Source organism: Manis javanica, chromosome 4 (assembly GCF_040802235.1).
Source record: "Manis javanica isolate MJ-LG chromosome 4, MJ_LKY, whole genome shotgun sequence".
Classification (NCBI taxonomy): domain Eukaryota; kingdom Metazoa; phylum Chordata; class Mammalia; order Pholidota; family Manidae; genus Manis; species Manis javanica.
In genome coordinates this window covers 79817075-79833450 of record NC_133159.1, presented here as the reverse complement: position 1 = coordinate 79833450, position 16376 = coordinate 79817075, and the positions used below count along the sequence as shown (strand labels likewise).

The 16376-nt window shown below is 41.5% G+C and overlaps 1 long non-coding RNA gene across 1 annotated transcript in view; it reads right to left on the bottom strand.

The window, feature by feature from the left end:
* Positions 1–672: 672 nt before the first annotated feature.
* The window catches only part of LOC108396986 (uncharacterized), a 30374-nt gene continuing 14670 nt past the window's right edge, over positions 673–16376 (bottom strand). Inside the window, exon 3 of the long non-coding RNA XR_001853080.3 lies at positions 673–2306. This is a non-coding gene — a long non-coding RNA (uncharacterized lncRNA). The remainder of the gene's footprint in view (positions 2307–16376) is intronic.

Sequence of the window (16376 nt, the reverse complement as noted above, 5' to 3'; positions counted from 1 at the left end):
AAATCCTTCACAGCCACTAGCTCCCCACTTTGCACACAACAGATGCTGAGCAAAAACTGTAGAGATTACAAAACTATTTTCTGGTAGTCTCAGAGCTTAACCTGGTTTTGACTTTTTTTTAAAATCTACTAATGACCAAAAACATAAAATGATTCTAGCTAGGGTTAGAGTAGAGTTTGGGAAAGCCCAGAGCTGTACTGTTGGTACTTACATCATGCTGTTCTTTTCTGGCTAGTTTTATAATTTAAATGAGCAACTACAGCATCACAGGGAAGAAAACACAGGAGAGGGGATAAGCACTCAGTCGTGGTCGGTCGTGAGGGTTTATAAAGGCATCATGGACTGGGAAGAGTCAGGTCTGGCAAACTCAAACCCTGCCTTTAGGAAAAAGCTCGGTTTAGTGGTCTGTCTCCAGTACACCTAAGTTCTCCAGTGGCAAAGTCTGTGTCTCTCTGTCATTTTCCCCAGCTCATGACACACAAAAAGCCCTCACTAAATACTTGCTGAACTGAGAACTATAAAAAAAAAAAAAAACAGCAAAAACATGTGCAGAAAGAAGGAGGTCCAAGAAAATGATTACCTCAAAAAGCTAAAGGTGGTAGCAAGGGGCATATGAGGCAACAGGGATACTGTGCTTTTTAAGACATGAGTCACAAAACGTAAGTGGAAAAAAATCAAGAAAGAGGAGGCATGCCCGCACTTGGCTTGGGTTTGGGGAATATTCCAATTGGAAATCTGGCCCAAATCTCCTTAGAACATGTTACCCTAGTGAAAGACCTCCCTGGTTTTAATAAAGGAGATTTACAAAGAAGGGGAGGAGAAAATGGAGAGAGTCAATTCAGAAAGAAGACCACTCGGACATGTTCCTGGAATATGACTTGCTGCCAGATTTTATAAGCTTCCAGCTCTTCTTTGGAAGGCTCAAGATTTTGGAATAGCCACAATCAAAAGAGAATCTCTTTTACTTTGAGTGAAAAGCTCCTGCAGAGCTTTGTTTGTGTCTGCTCCTGTGGCTCTCCTAAAGGGACGGGAAGGTGAGGCAGACAACAGTTAGCAAGTTCTGGCTTGGAAGAATCTCCAGACAGCCTGGGCACTTGTACCACAGCCAAGGAGGAGGAAGTTCTACACCAGCAGGACTGGGGAGCTTATGGAGAAAGGAAGGTTTTCCCAGGATGTTTGGCAAAGTCACCCCCAGGGGAGAGCTGTTCCAAGCATCAGAAGTCCAAGCTTTAGGGGACTGCGTCTCCTCTGGGTTGTAATTCAGTGCCTCATCCGGTCTCCTGCAGTTAAGTTTGTGACTCTTGATGTTCATAGAGAAGAACTGCCACCATATTTTGTCCAAGGTGGTTATCAAGATAGGGAAAGCTTAGGTACTAGAAATTTCAGATTTGTAGAATCACAGGCTTGTAGAATTAGAAAATATCTCTGTACTCAGATACAAAGCCCTTATATGATTTTTCTATTTTGCATTGTTTAAATGGAAAAGGAAACCAAGTCCCAGAAAGATTAAATTGTTTGGCCGGCCACCCAGGCTTCCCTGAAAACTCCAGTCTGTTCCTCCTCCCTGGTTACTTCACTCCCATCTCTGGGGAGACATGCCCACCAGACCCAGAACCCAGGAATTCCCTGCTGAAATGCTCTGATTTCTGCTTCCAGAGTTTGTGTGGGCATTTTTCTGGGGTCAGAGGTGGTCCTTGATCATGCAGGCTCATTTCTACACAAGGCCAATGAGGCCCTTTTGGAAGACAAGAGGGGAAGAAAAGTGGGGTGAGCCATGGGGCAGCTTGCTCTGTGCCACCATGGTCCAATGTGGAACTCCATGGAAACCAAGAAGTTGACATTTGAACCTAGGCCATCATGAGGGTCATTATTTAGCAGTTTGCTAGCTTGATGGATCACTTTAAGAACTGAGGCACATGGTAGAAGGACTCCCAGAAGGTCCTCTCCTCAGAGCCTTCCCCAAAGCTGGCTGCAACACACACTCAGCTTCCTGAGCATGGGCCTGATACCCAGGCTCACATGGGTATGTCTCATGGGTCAAGCTTTGCCCAAACTAGTCATGCTCTTGGTTTTGTATGTTAGTAACTTCCAAAAGGGACCACAGCTTACTGCGGCCAAAAGCCATAGTCTTGGGTTGTGCTGAGTTTCAGGAGGCCCATTTCATCCACAAAGCCCTGCAGAGATAGTGCCAGGTCAAACAGCATTGCAGGCATGCAGCAGAGCAGTGGTGGTGGTCTTTTCCATCAGAGCTCTGTAATCTCTTTGGTCTTGGATGAACCGACCACCAAGGTGTTCCTTCACAGCTACTGGAGAAGCAAAGGAGAAAGAAAAGACAGAGGAAACTCAAGTCAGAAAGGGATGAAAAACATTCAGTGTTCTGGGAAGAAAGCAGTGAGTAAGACAACCTCTGTCTTCACAGTATTAACATGGATCAGCGAACTTTCTGTAAAGGGCTGGATAGCAAATGTTTTCAACTTGCAGGTCGTACAGCTTCTGGCCACAACACTCAGCTGGGCTGTCACAGCACAGAAGCAGCTGTGGAGGGTACCTAGTGGGATGCATAAGGTTGGATTGGGCCCTCAGGCCATACTGTGCCCACCCCTGTTCTAGTGAGTGGTATTCTAGTGAGTGTGCAGAGTTACTGTTAGAATGACACAGAAGCAGCTCTGAGTGTCTTTGAGGGACCTGCAAACCACTTGTCTCCTTTCCTGTTTTTTAGTAGGGACTTCAAATAACTCCAATTTAGTGGGACAGCAGATGGTCAATGATAAGTCTAAGGGTGGAGATTGGAAATGATTTTCAAGCTCAGAAAATATGATTTTAGATTTCCAATCCTGACTGATGCCCCAGCACACAAGCTGATCTTTAGTGATAACAATCAACAGCAGCCAGCCTCCAGGAATGGGTAGCAGAGCCTGGGGTTCTATCTGCCCCACATTCACATCTCAGACAAGACAGTTTATGGGCATAGCATCAATTCCTGCCTAAACCAGCAGCTGTCTGAAGTCCTGGCTCTAAACATTCATGTTTGTTTCCTCAGCTAACTGTCTAACAAGCTCTATAGAAACAAAATAGCATGGTCTGTATGTTGATTGATTTTTAAATTTGGGCTCTTGGGCAAAAATGTCAAGGAAGATCTATGAAGTTCACATTTACTTTTAGTCCCCATTTTGGAGAAGGTTTCCCTTTTTTGGACTAACCACTGGTATTTGCCACTATAAGGACATGAGTTTCTAGAACTACAGAATGCTAATCAATTATAAGGCAACCTTGCACTTTCTGTTATCTTAATGTTATTACTCTCTGAGATTCTGAACAGATTAGTTTTCCTATTTCTACTACAGACATGACTTTTCTCCCAGTCCTAAGGCTCAAAATTTCAGAATCCTCCTCCACCTCTTCCTTCACCCTCCACATGTGACCAGGTGCCAAGATGCAGCTTCCCACATCACTAGGTCATTCCTGCCCCTCTTGTTTTGCTTTTATCACTGTCCTTTCTTTGCTACCTTACTCCTTCTTGCCAAGACAATGTCCCAGCTCCTAACTAGGCTGGCCTGTCCTCTCTCACCTCCACTGATACTACATTTGCTTCTTAAAATTAAGCTCTGGAATTCTGTTCAGTAATCATTACTGAGCAGCTATATTTTACCAGGCATGTGCTAATCACCAGGATACAAGAAAAAAAACCCACCACCACTCTGGCTGGGAATCTGTCTCAGAAAGAGATCAGGTCACCACAGTAGGGAGAGGGTGCAATAGACTGAATGTTTATGTGACCCCAAAATTCTTTTGATGAAATCCAACTCTCACTGTGGTGGCATTTGGAGGTAGAAACTTTGGGCAGTATTAGGTCATGAGGGTGGACCCCTCATGAATGGGATTAGTGCCCTTGTAAAAGAGACCCCAGAGAGCTCCCTTGCCCCTTCTGCCCTGTGTGGTTACAGCAAAAAGACAGCCATTGATGAACAAGGAAGTGAATCCTCCCTGTATATCAAATCTGCCAGCACTTTGACCTTGGACTTTAACCTTCCAGAACTGTGAGAAATAAATCCCTGTTGTTTATAAGCCATCCAGTGTGTGGTATTCTATTATAGCAGCCTGAACAGACTATAAGATAGAGGAGAGAGGGGGAAACAAGGAGAGGGAGATAAAGAATATGAATGAATGAATTACAGGAGCCCAGAGGAAGCCCTGACAAGCAGGATGTAGGGGATGCAAGGAAGTCCACCCAGAGGATCATTCACTTACTCAAGTCTTCAATGATTCTCATGACCCTAAGAATTATGGATAAACTGTCATTTTGGCATTAAATACCTTCCATGATCTGTTCTCAGTTTACCCTTCCAGCTTTATTCTTTGTCCATTCCTATACATGTGCTTTATTCTAGCCAAACCAATCCCCTAAAAAGCCTGTATTTTCCTGTCTCCTGGTCTTTAATCATTCCCTTCCCTCTTCCTAGAATCTTTACCCCAAAGTTTCACTTTTAAAATTTGTATTCAGCATTAACAGACTGTCTACATGAAAATTCAAAAAATTAAGTTAGTTATGTCTCATACCATACATAAAAATAAAATACAAATAGATCAAACTACTCTTTTAAAAAAAATAAAAAGTCATTTTTACTTAACAGTTTTAAAATTATGAAATAATCACAAATTTACAGAAAAGTTACAAGTGTAGCAGAAAGAATTTTTTTTTAACCATTTAAGAAAAAGCTACCAACCTGATGCTTCATTACCCCTGCAGGGTTTATATAGGTCTTACAAATCCTTTCTCCTACATGATCACAGGATGACTGTTAACATCAGTAAATTATCAGTTACATCACTACCATATAATTCTCAGACCCCATTCCAGTTTCAAGGACTATCCTAATAATCCTGTCCTTTATAGCAAAGGATCCAGTTCAGAATCACATGTTAGATTTAACCAATATGTCTTTCTTTGGTGTCATTCAGTTTGGAACAGCTTAGTCTTTGGAAGATTATATAGGTCAGTAATGTAGAAGGAAGGTCTTAAATACACCTCCTCCCACATACACAGTGAGTCTATAGTGATATATAGAACAATTTCCTCTTAAAAACCCTAAAGCCTGGCTGAGAGACGACTACACATTGGACAAGTGAGAAGAAAAACACATCAAAAGAGGTAAGAGAGGCTGGGACACAATCTCACCATAAATCCCGACCCCAACTTGGCAACCCCAAATCAGGAGGGAACTCAAAATGCACAGCTTCTCCATGAAAAGCAAAGGGTTCAAACCCCACATCAGTTTGACATACACTTTTGAAACATACCCTTGAGAGGGTAGCCCCCAAGATATCTGTTTCTGAAAACCAATAGGACTCACATTCCTGAGACTAAAACTGTAGTGACCTGAAACACCAATTTAAGGGCTCAAGTGGTCACACTCACCTGCCTCAGGGTCTGGCTTAGAGGCAGCTGATCATGACTAGACTTAAAATGGACGAGGCTCACCAGCTTATATGAAAGCTTGTTGGTCTGAGGGGCAGACATCTAATTTAACACACACATCTAGGAGCCAGCAGGAACACTCTCCTGGGACAGAGAGTGGGCAGGGAAGCTTGTTTACCTGGGCCCATGGGACTGTAATATTGGTGTCGCCCAGAAAGGAAGGCATACCCTGTCTGACACCTCAATATTTGCAACTGTTGCCAGGGGACACCTCACCTGGCTCTGTGGCCACTGTTGCTTATTCTCATGGGTCTCACAGGACTGTAAACAACAGAAAAAGAGTTCTTAAACAGCCATCATCCCCAGGACACGGAAAGAGAAAACAGGCCCAGGAGCTCAGTCTTTTGGTGAAGGAGGCCTATTAATCATCCTGACTGCAGACTGAGGGGCAGGCTTCTAATTAAACACACATCTAGGGGTTGACTGTGATCCTTTCCAGAGACCTTGGAGGATGGATACTATCTTTGCACTCACCTTCTGCCATGCTCTAGACTGCTAGTGTCTCCTGGAGGGGAGCTTTATTCATGTCCAAGGACCTCATTTCATGTACACCAGATTTTTTGGCTCCCTTCTGGGGCACACCCCTTGATTGCCTCACTCTGGTGGGCAAGAAGACTTGCATTCCTGAATTCCATGGGACTGTGGCACTCAAAGAGTGGTTCTGGCAAACTACCATCCCTATGGCACTGCATAGACAGTGATTGAGGAACATCTCTCTTTCTTTCTGTGAAGGAGGCCTCTTTGCTTGTTCTAGAACTTTGATTTGAGGGGTAGGCTGCAGGTCTCACATACATTTAGTGACCTACAGACCTGCTCTAAGGAACATAGGCTGCAGACACCATCTTGATGCTCTCCCTCTGCCTTGCTCACTGGCTTCACCCATAAAATAGCTTATATACTTATCCAGGGGCCCAATTTTTGTGACTGCCACCCAGGAGACACCTCTAGATCACCTGGATGGTCATAGGGGCTTACACTTGTGGTCCCACAGTACTGTATTTATTTGCATACTTTGAAAGGTGATGTCTGAGAGTCTGGCTTCCAGTCAGCCTGAATCGAGTGCTAAGATCATCCCTTTTGGGACACTGACAGGTACAAAGAACCCAAAGAGACCCTCACTAAGATACATTATAATTAAAATGTCAAAAGTTAAAGACAAGAAGAAATATTAAAATCAGTAAGAGAAAAATTACTTGTTTGTATAAGGGAACTCCATAAAACTATCAGCATATCTTTCAACAGAAACTTTCAGGCCAGAAGGGAGTAGCACCACCATGTGTTCAAAGTGTTGAAAGAAAAAAAAACTTCCAAGCAAGAATACTCTACCTAGCAAAATTGCCATTCAGAAGTGAAGAAGGGATAAAGAGGTTTCCAGACAAGCAAAAACTTAAAGAAGTTCATCACTACTAAGCCAACTTTATAAGAAACATTAAAAGTACTTCTTTAAGCTGAAAAGAAAGGGTGCTAATTAGTAACAAGAACACTTGTTCTTGAAAGAATAAGTCTCACTGGAAATGCAAATATATAGTAAAGGTAGTGGATTAATCACTTATAAAGCTAGTATGAAGGTTAAAAGATAAAAGTAGTACAAAAAACTATGATTATAATAATTAAGTGATATACAAGATAAAAAGGTGTAAAATGTGACATTCAAAACATAGAACATGGTGGTGGGGGGTGGGTAGTAATGATGTTAACTTTTACAATGGGATCAAAAAGTTGTTATCAACTTAAAATAGAATGTAATAGATATAAGTTGTAATATGGAAGCCTCATGGTAACCACAAAGCAAAACCTATAGTAAGTACTCAAAAGAGAAAGAAAGAAATATATGAATACCACTAAAGAAAGTCATCAAATCACAAAGGGAGCAAGAGAAGAAGAAAGAAACAAAGAGTAACTACAAAAATAGAAAAAAATTGACAAAAGTATAATAAGTACATACATATCAATAATTACTTTAAATGTAAATGAACTAAATTCTCCAATCAAAAGACACAGAGTGGCTGAGTGGATAAAATAAACAAGACCTATCTATATACTGCCTACAAGAGACTCACTTTAGATGTAAGAGCACACACAGCCTGAAAGTGAAGAGATGGAAAAATATATTTCATGCAAATGGAAACCAAGAGAAAGCTGGAATAGTTATGGGATATCTGTAATATCAGACAAAAATATTAAACCAAGCCTGTAATAAAAGACAAAGAATGACTTACATAAATGGATCAATCCAATAAGAATATAATATTTGTAAATACTTATGCACCAAACCCCAACACTAAATATATAAAGCAAATATTAACAAACTTACAAGGAAAAATAGACAGCAATGCAATAACAGTAAGGGACTTCAATGCCCCACTGACATCAATAAATAGATCATCCAGACAGAAAATCAGTAAGATAATATTGACCTGAAGACACATTAGACCAGATGGATTTAATAAATATTTACTGAAAATTCTATCCAAAGGCAACATAATATACATTCTTCTGCAGTGCCCATGGAACATTTTTAAAGAAAGGTCATATGTTAGGCCACAAAATAAGTCTTAATAAATTAAAGAAATTGAAACCCTAGCAAGTGTCTTTTCTGACCACATGGTATGAAACTAGAAATTAATTATAAGAAGAACACTGGAAAATCCACAAATATGTGGAGGTTAAATGACATGATACCAAACTAATGAGTCAAAGAAATTAAAAGAGAAATCAAAAATTACTTTCCAACAAATGGAAATGGAAATGGAACATACCAAACGTATAGGAGGCGAGAAGAGAAGTTCCAAGAGGGAAGTTCTTAGCAATAACTACCTACTTCAAGAAACAGCAAAAGTCTCAAACAACCTAACTTTACACCTCAAAGAACTAGAAAAAGAAGAACAAACAAAACCTAAAGTTAGTAGAAGAAAAGGAATAACAAAGATTAGATGAGAAATAAATGAAGTAAAGATTAAAAGACTATAGAGATGATCAGTGTAACTAAGAGCTGGTTCCTTGGAAAAACAAAATTGACAAATCTTCAGTTAGACTCACCAAGAAAAAAAGAGAGAGGACTCAGATAAATAAGATCAGAATTGAAAGGGATAATAGAACTAATACCACAGAAATACAAAGGATCATAAGAGACCACTATGAATAGTTATAGGCCAACAAACTGGGCAGCTTAGAAGAAATGGATAAATTCCTAGAAACATACAACCAACCAAGACTATTTCATGATGAAATAGAAAATCTGAACAGACCTATAACTAGTAAGGAGATTGCATCATTAATCAAAAACCTTCCAACAAACAAAATTCCCTGACCAGAATGGCTTCATTGGTGAATTCTACTAAACATTCTAAAAAGAATTAATGACAGTCCTCCTCAAAATCTTTGAAAAAAAATAGAAGAGGAGGATCCTCTTCCAAATTTATTTTATGAGGCTAGCATTACCCTGATACCAAAATCAAACAAGGATGCCACAACAAAATAAAATTATGGACCAATGATGAACATGAGTGCAAAAATCTTCAACAAAATATTAGCAAAATGAATCCAACAATACATAAAAAGAATCATACACTATGATGCAGTGGAATTTATTCCAGGGATGCAAGGATGGTTCAATATTCACCAATCAGTCAACATGACATTAACAAAATGAAGAATAAAAATTGTATAATCATCTCAATAGATGCAGAAAAAGGATTTGTCAAAATTCAACATTCATTTATGATAAAAAAAAACCTCTCAACAAAACAGGTGAAGTAATGTACCTCAACATGATAAGGGCTGTATATGACAAGCCCACAGCTCACATCATACTCAATGGTAATAAGCTAGAAGTTTTTTCTCTAAGATCAGGAACTAGACAAGGATGACCACTCTTACCACATTTATTCAACACAATATTGGAGGTCCTAGACAGAGCAATTAGAAAAGAAAAAGATATAAAGGCATCCAAATTGGGAAGGAAGAAGTAAAAATGTCATTTTTTGCACATATCATATTATAAAGAGAAACTAAAGATACCATTAAAAAAAGTGTTAGAACTAATAAATAAATTCAGTAAAATTGCAGGTAAAAATACACAAAAATTTTCTGTATTTCAATACACTAATAATGAACTATCAGAAAGAGAAATTAAGAAAACAATTGCAGTTACCATTACATCAAAAAGAATAAAATATCTATAAATAAATTTAACCAAAGAGGTGAAAGACCTATATCTTGAAAACTATGATAAAATATGAAAGATACTGAAGAAGACACAAATAAATGGAAAGATATTCTGTACTCATGGATTGGAAAAATTAGTATCAGTAAAACTTCCATACTACCCAAAGAAATTTGCAGAGTTAATGCAATCCTCATCAAAATCCCAATGACATTTTTCACAGAAATAGAACAAACAATCCTAAAATTTTTATGGAACCATAAAAGACCCTGAATAACCAAAGAAATCTTTAGAAAGAAGAATAAAGCCTGTGGCATCACACTGCCTGGTTTCAAACTATATTACAAAGCTATAGTAACCAAAACAGTATGAATTGGCATAAAAATGGACACATAGATCAATGCACCAGAAATAGGAAGCCCAGAAATAAACCCACAGATATGGTTAATTAATTTATAACAAAGGAGCCAAGAAATATAATGAGGAAAGGATCGTCTCTTCAATAAACAATATTGGGAAAATTGGATAGCCACATGGAAAAGAATGAAACTGGACCATAACCTTACACCATACACAAAATTTAACTCAGAATGGATTAAAGACCTAAATATGAGACCTGAAACCATAAGACTCCTAGAAGAAACATAGGCAGTAAGCTCTTTTGCATAAGTCCTGACAATGATTTTTTAAAATCTGATATCAAAAGCAAAAGCAACAAAAGCAAAAATAAGCAAGTAGGACTATATCAAATGAAAAACACTTCCACACAGCAAAGAAAACCATCAGCAAAATGAAAAGGAAACATACTGAATAGAAGAAAGTATTTGTAAATCATATACCTGGTAAAGGAGTAATATCCAAAATATACAAAGAACTCATACAATTCAACAGCAGAAACAAATAATACAATAATAGAATAGGTGGAAGATATGAATAGACATTTTCCAAAGAAGACATACAGATAGCCAACTGGTACATGAAAAGATGCTCTACATCATTAATTGTTGGGGAAATGCAAATCAAAACCACAATGAGCTACCACCCACACCTATTAGAATGGCTATTATCAAAAAGAAAAGAAATGCCAAGTGTTAGTGAGGATGTGGGGAAATGGGAAACTTTTGTACTGTTGGTAGGAATGTAAGTGGGTACAGCCACAATGGAAAACAATAGGCAGTTACTCAAAAAATTAAAACTGGAACTACCATATGATCCAGAAATTTCACTTCTGGGTATTGAACCCAAAGAAAATGAAAACACTAACTCAGAAAGATATCTGCATCCCCATGTTGGCTGCAACAGTATTTGCAATATCCAAGATACAGAAACAACCTAAGTTCCCACCAGTGAATGACTGGATAAAGGAATTGTATGTATGATGGAATATTTTTCAGCCATAAAAAAGAATTAAATCTTGCTATTTGCAACAACATGGATGGACTTCAAGGGCATTATGCTAAGTGAAAGAAGTCACACAAAGAAAGACAAATACTGTGTGATTTCTCTTATATGTGGAATCTATAAACAAATAAACAAAAACCAAGCTCATAGATACAGAGAACAGATGGTAGTTGCCAGAGGTGGAGGATAAAGAATGGTAGGAGAAATGGGTGAATTGTTTCTGTTTTTGTTTAAATAAATTGAATAAATATAAATAAATGAGACAGTTAACATAGATGATCAATAGATATAGATAGATGATAGACAGATGGTAGATAGATAGATAGATAGATAGATAGATAGATAGATAGATAGATAGATAGATAGAGATAAAGGACAGTGTGTGGGGAATCTGCTAGCTATACCACAAAATCCATTCTCCTGTTCTTCCATAACAACAGAGCAATGACCTGGTACATGGTTGCCCAGGCAGGAACTGCATTCCTCAAACCTCATAATAAAGCATGGCTTTGTCATTAACTTCACTCTGCCAGAACAGAGTAGAAATGCTGTGTGCATGATTGAAACAGGATTGCCCCTCCATGCTCTCATCCCCCACTCTGTCTTCTGGAATTTGGTTGCGTAGTAACCCAGCTTCAACCATGGGAACAACCTCAAGGACTCTGGATGGCAGAGCCACAAGATAGACTCTGAGTCCATGAGGGTATGTGTGTAACAGAGCTGCCTAGCAATGCAGCACACTCCCTCCATACCATTAGGTGGCTCAAATTAGTGTGCATCTTGGTTACAGCAGCCTAGCTTGGTTCACTTAAGTAATTTAAGAGAAATATTTTTGATTCATCCAACAGCCAAAAATAAGCCCTTCTAGTCTAAACCCAGTACCATAACAGGCCCCTAAGCTCTGTTCACTGGCAGCAACTGGCCCTGGGCCAGCCCCAGAGAAAGGAGCTTGCCTTAGAAGTGAAGTAAACTGCTCTCCATCCCAGGTGGAGAAGTACACACCCTCCCCCAGCTGTTTAGGAGGTCAACGTTCCTCAACAAAGCAAGCCTGGAAACCCTTGTGTAGAATTGTGGGTGTCCTCAGGGGTACCCAGAATCCTTCCTGCAAGCCTGGGGTGAGCTGCCACAAGCTCAGCAGCCCACTCTTTATTAGTCCTTCAGAACTGTTCTCTAGGCAATACAGGAAGCAAGATCACTGGACCTGAAAACCAGCTGGGCTGTTCAGATGGACCAGGTAAAGAGACTTGTTTATCAAGCAGGACTTGAAGTCCATAGAGTCATCCAGTTCCTAGCAAGGCTACGAACAGCTCCTAAAGCATGTTAGCCCCAAATCCAACCAACTACTCACCAGGGATCAAGATCAGATGTGACATTACACAGCACAGGGTCCACCGCAGGGATGCACACACATATACATCTTTGGCCACAGGCCTCAGCTCTCATAACTACATTCTACTTGAATTTGCTCAGGAGTTAGCTACCATTAATGAATGTCCATGCCTGATATTCCTAATTCCATGAAAAACAGGCCAGCTATCTGAAAGTGCTCAGGCAAAGGGAAGCTAGGGTATTTAAACCTCTACCTTGTGGAAAGAAATTTGGAATTTGCCAAAGGACACAGCTATGGAGTTGAGAAGGGATCTAAGAAGATGTTTTCAATAACTAGCATTTTTAACAGTATTTGGTCTGTCCCCAAGAAACAGCCTGGACTTTTCATTAAAAGAATTAAAAAAGAGAAGAGTTAAGGAACTTGCACAAAATCAGAGAGAGATGTAATGTCAGAGCCAGCATCATGTTCAAGTCTTGACGGCCCTAGTCCTGCCTTCAGCCCACGCTCGCACCTTCTCCCCTTTTAATTAAAGGAACAGCCCAGAAACAGACTGGTATCAAGCAAAGCCAAAACTGCATGCATATGCTTGTCAGACCTTCTTCCAGAAAACACTGTATTTCTACAACTACTACCAAAGAGCTGGAAGGAAGGAATGGAATATTTTACAGTGCCTAAAAGACTAATAAGGAACAGCAGGATAGAATGGAGAAGGGATTTGAAACAATGATAAAACTGTGCAGAGAGACTGGGGTGGCCGTACACCACCTGGAGGCAGGCACACATCCAGGGTCATGTACATAGCCAAGCAGGGAGCCCCAGGGCCCAGGATAGAGGCTGGGGGACCTACAGGCAATTGGCCTTCACAGTACTCCCCGATAGCATGGTTCCACAGGAGATACGATGAACCAACGTTGCTTCTTTCATTCAACTTTTTGATGAAGTGAAAAGAATGGTAGCTACTGGACAAACCAAAAATAAGACAAAAGGACTGTAAAAAGCAAAAGCAGCATGAGTGGTGAGACATTTAGAATAAACACTCTGGAGCTGACGCCCCCTGAGGCTCTGGGAGTAGACTCAGTTTATGCCAGGAGCCTGGGCACGAGCTTCCTGTCAGGCTAAGGCAGATAATGGCTGGCTGAGGTAAAGGTGTTTAGGGACCTGCATCCTTCTATCTCCAGAAGGAAAAAGGCTCAGGGCTGTAAAGTGTTAGGGAAGTTAGAAACATGCAAACTCACAGGCCCATCATTTCATGATCTGACTGCATTTGGGGGGCAAGAGATGAAGAAGGGCAATTTGTGGTTGGCAGAACAGAAAGAGGGATGGTGACCTTTTCTAAAACTGCAAAAGCCACGGTCATTAGCAGAGTCATAGAGAGGCGGCTGGAACAAGAGAGCTTGCTTCCTCTCTCCCTCTGCTCTCAGCCATGTGAGGACACAACGAGAAGTCAGAAGTCTGTAACCCAGAAGGGGGCTCTCACCAAAACCCTACCATGCTAGCACCCTAATCTTAGACCTCCAGTGTCCCAAATCATGAGAAATAAATGTCTGTTGTTTAAGAGGGAGAGAGAGTGGGTAGGCTGTTAAGAATGTTATCAAGGGTTTCCTGACCACTGGGCCCAGACGCTCAACCTGCCATAAATGTCATGTTCCATGAACACACTCACAGAGCCCACAACTACTTTTCAGTCCACCCAGAACAAGGCCTTCACTGTAAAACCTCACCGCGGAGGCCTGCCACATTGTCCCAAGAGCTTGGAGAACCATGGTAGCCCGCCTCTTCCAAACTCCCGGTGGTTTTCGGCCCGGCGTCTGTCCGGTTCCTGACTCTTGGTAGTGGTGGTGTGCGTGGCCCCTGCCACATTCCCTCCAGGACGTGGTGAGGTTGTTTTATCTTAGATGTGCTGACCTCGGCACGCCTGCCAGTGCTGACCCAGACCTCTGACTCCTTTCTCCTCAGAGGTCCTGGGCTAGAACCTATCTTGGTCTCAGCCCCTGGGCGCCCCGACTCCCCGCCATAGCCCGCCTACCCAGCATTTCCACCAGCCCAGCCCCAGGTCTGTGAGTGTGGTTTTACAGTCAGGACAGAGCCACACCATGACCGTGCCTCCATTTGTAGTCTGTTGTGTACATCACGCCTAACAATCTCTACTAGAGTGTACGTGGTTAATCCCACTGTCTGGGTTTCTCTCTTCTTTATTAATCCCTTGGTTGTCTTTAGGAGACTTCAAATAAATTTAAAATAAATACCACAGCCACTACTTGGGTTTTGTTAAGAAGATATACTCAACCTGACTAGACCCAAGGCTCCAGTGCCTCTAACTTGAAAATTTGACCAATTTCCACTGTTTCTGAGACTCTACTAAGGGTCAGGAAACACTGGGAAACCAGGAACAAGACACATTCCACATTCTCCCAGAGCCTATAGTCCACTAGGGAGTAATACAAGGACCCAGACGTCATGGTTCAACGTGAGGACCATTAGGAGCTAAGTAGAGGAGGCGTGCAAAGGAGATGCAGACTGAGCTCACTGTTAAAAGAATAAGAATAAAGGGGGGGAAATGGGAGAGAAGGTGTTGTAAGCAAGACCCTAATTTTGTCAGTGGCATCAATCTGGCTAGAGGCAGGGGTACGGGGTGGACAAATGCTTCCAGTGGGGATGAAAAGATAGAGATGGGCAGATCCGCATCCTGCTGGGCCTTGTACTCTTAAGTAAGTGGTTTGGCTTTATCCTGTAATGTGCTTTGGTTCTCAAATTTTAGCATACATGATAATCAGTGGGGGAGCTTGTTTTAACTGTGGGTACTGAAACCGGCACCCAGAATTCAGATTCAACAGGTCAGGAGTGGACCCAGAAATCTGCACTTTAATAATCACTCCCTTTACTGGCTATGTTTGAGCCAGAAATGGAGGACACTTTTTCCAAATATGGCTGTAAGAGACACGGAGCCATAGAGAGGTGGTGTGATCAGATCTGTTTCAGAAAAATCACTGGGCAGAAATACCCATACACACTACTCAGCATAGCCCCCTAATCCTTTGGTAATCCTCCAGTAACCTTCTGTTGCCCAGGGGCTGCAAAGTTCAAAATTGGCTCTGAAAGAGACAGTCTCCTGGGAAGAGAGGCTGCTGAGGTGGAGCCTGAGTGCTCCAGGACTGTTTGCCTTGGACCTTTTGTAGCCCAAAACCCAGGGCAAAGAGGGGTGCTGGCTGTGGAAGCATGATAGCGAGGCCTACTAACATACTTCTGGATTCTGGTGGACACAGGTTGTGCTGGTGGCTGGAGCCTGGAGCAGCCCCACTCTAAGTATAGTTGGGGCTGCAGGAGCTCCTGACAGGACAGAAGCTGTGTTCATTTGGTTAACAAAGGCCCAGGGGGAATTTGGGTGCAGGCCATGTTGGATACTTACCCCTGGAATGCCAATTATATCATCTCAGAGAATGCAACCTGCCCTGATTAATGCAGCCTAGTTTCCTGCAGCCAGTGGTAATGAACACATTGATAAGCCCACTCATTTCTTGGAACTGCCTTATCAATTGAGCTGGATTTCTGCAGAAATTGCCATTTGTATCCTAGTGATTCTGAGCCTGGTAAGAAATCCATGCCAACTGATGCTGGCTGACAGCACAGAAGACTAAGTGATGTTCACCCTACCTTGGTGCTCCCCACCCATGCCCACCCAGGACCCAGACCCTATGAACCTTCAGAGCCTGTCCCATCTTCCCATCCTCTTCCACAGCAAAAATCACACCTCTCCCAAAGCTGCACAATGCTATGGTCAGTAACAGTTTGGTTCACATTCTACCAAGAGGATAAGATCCATGTCTAGAGCTTTTTTTCTGACTCCATATACCAAGCAGCTACTCAGATAAGCAGGTCTGAAATGACCAAGAGAGAGGCTGTATAAGAGGCTGGTCCTTACTTTTAGCAGCCTCCTCCACCCCAGCCAATGTGCTGATAGCTCAACTCTACAGCCACCCAGTTACCAGCCTCTAAACTGGCACATT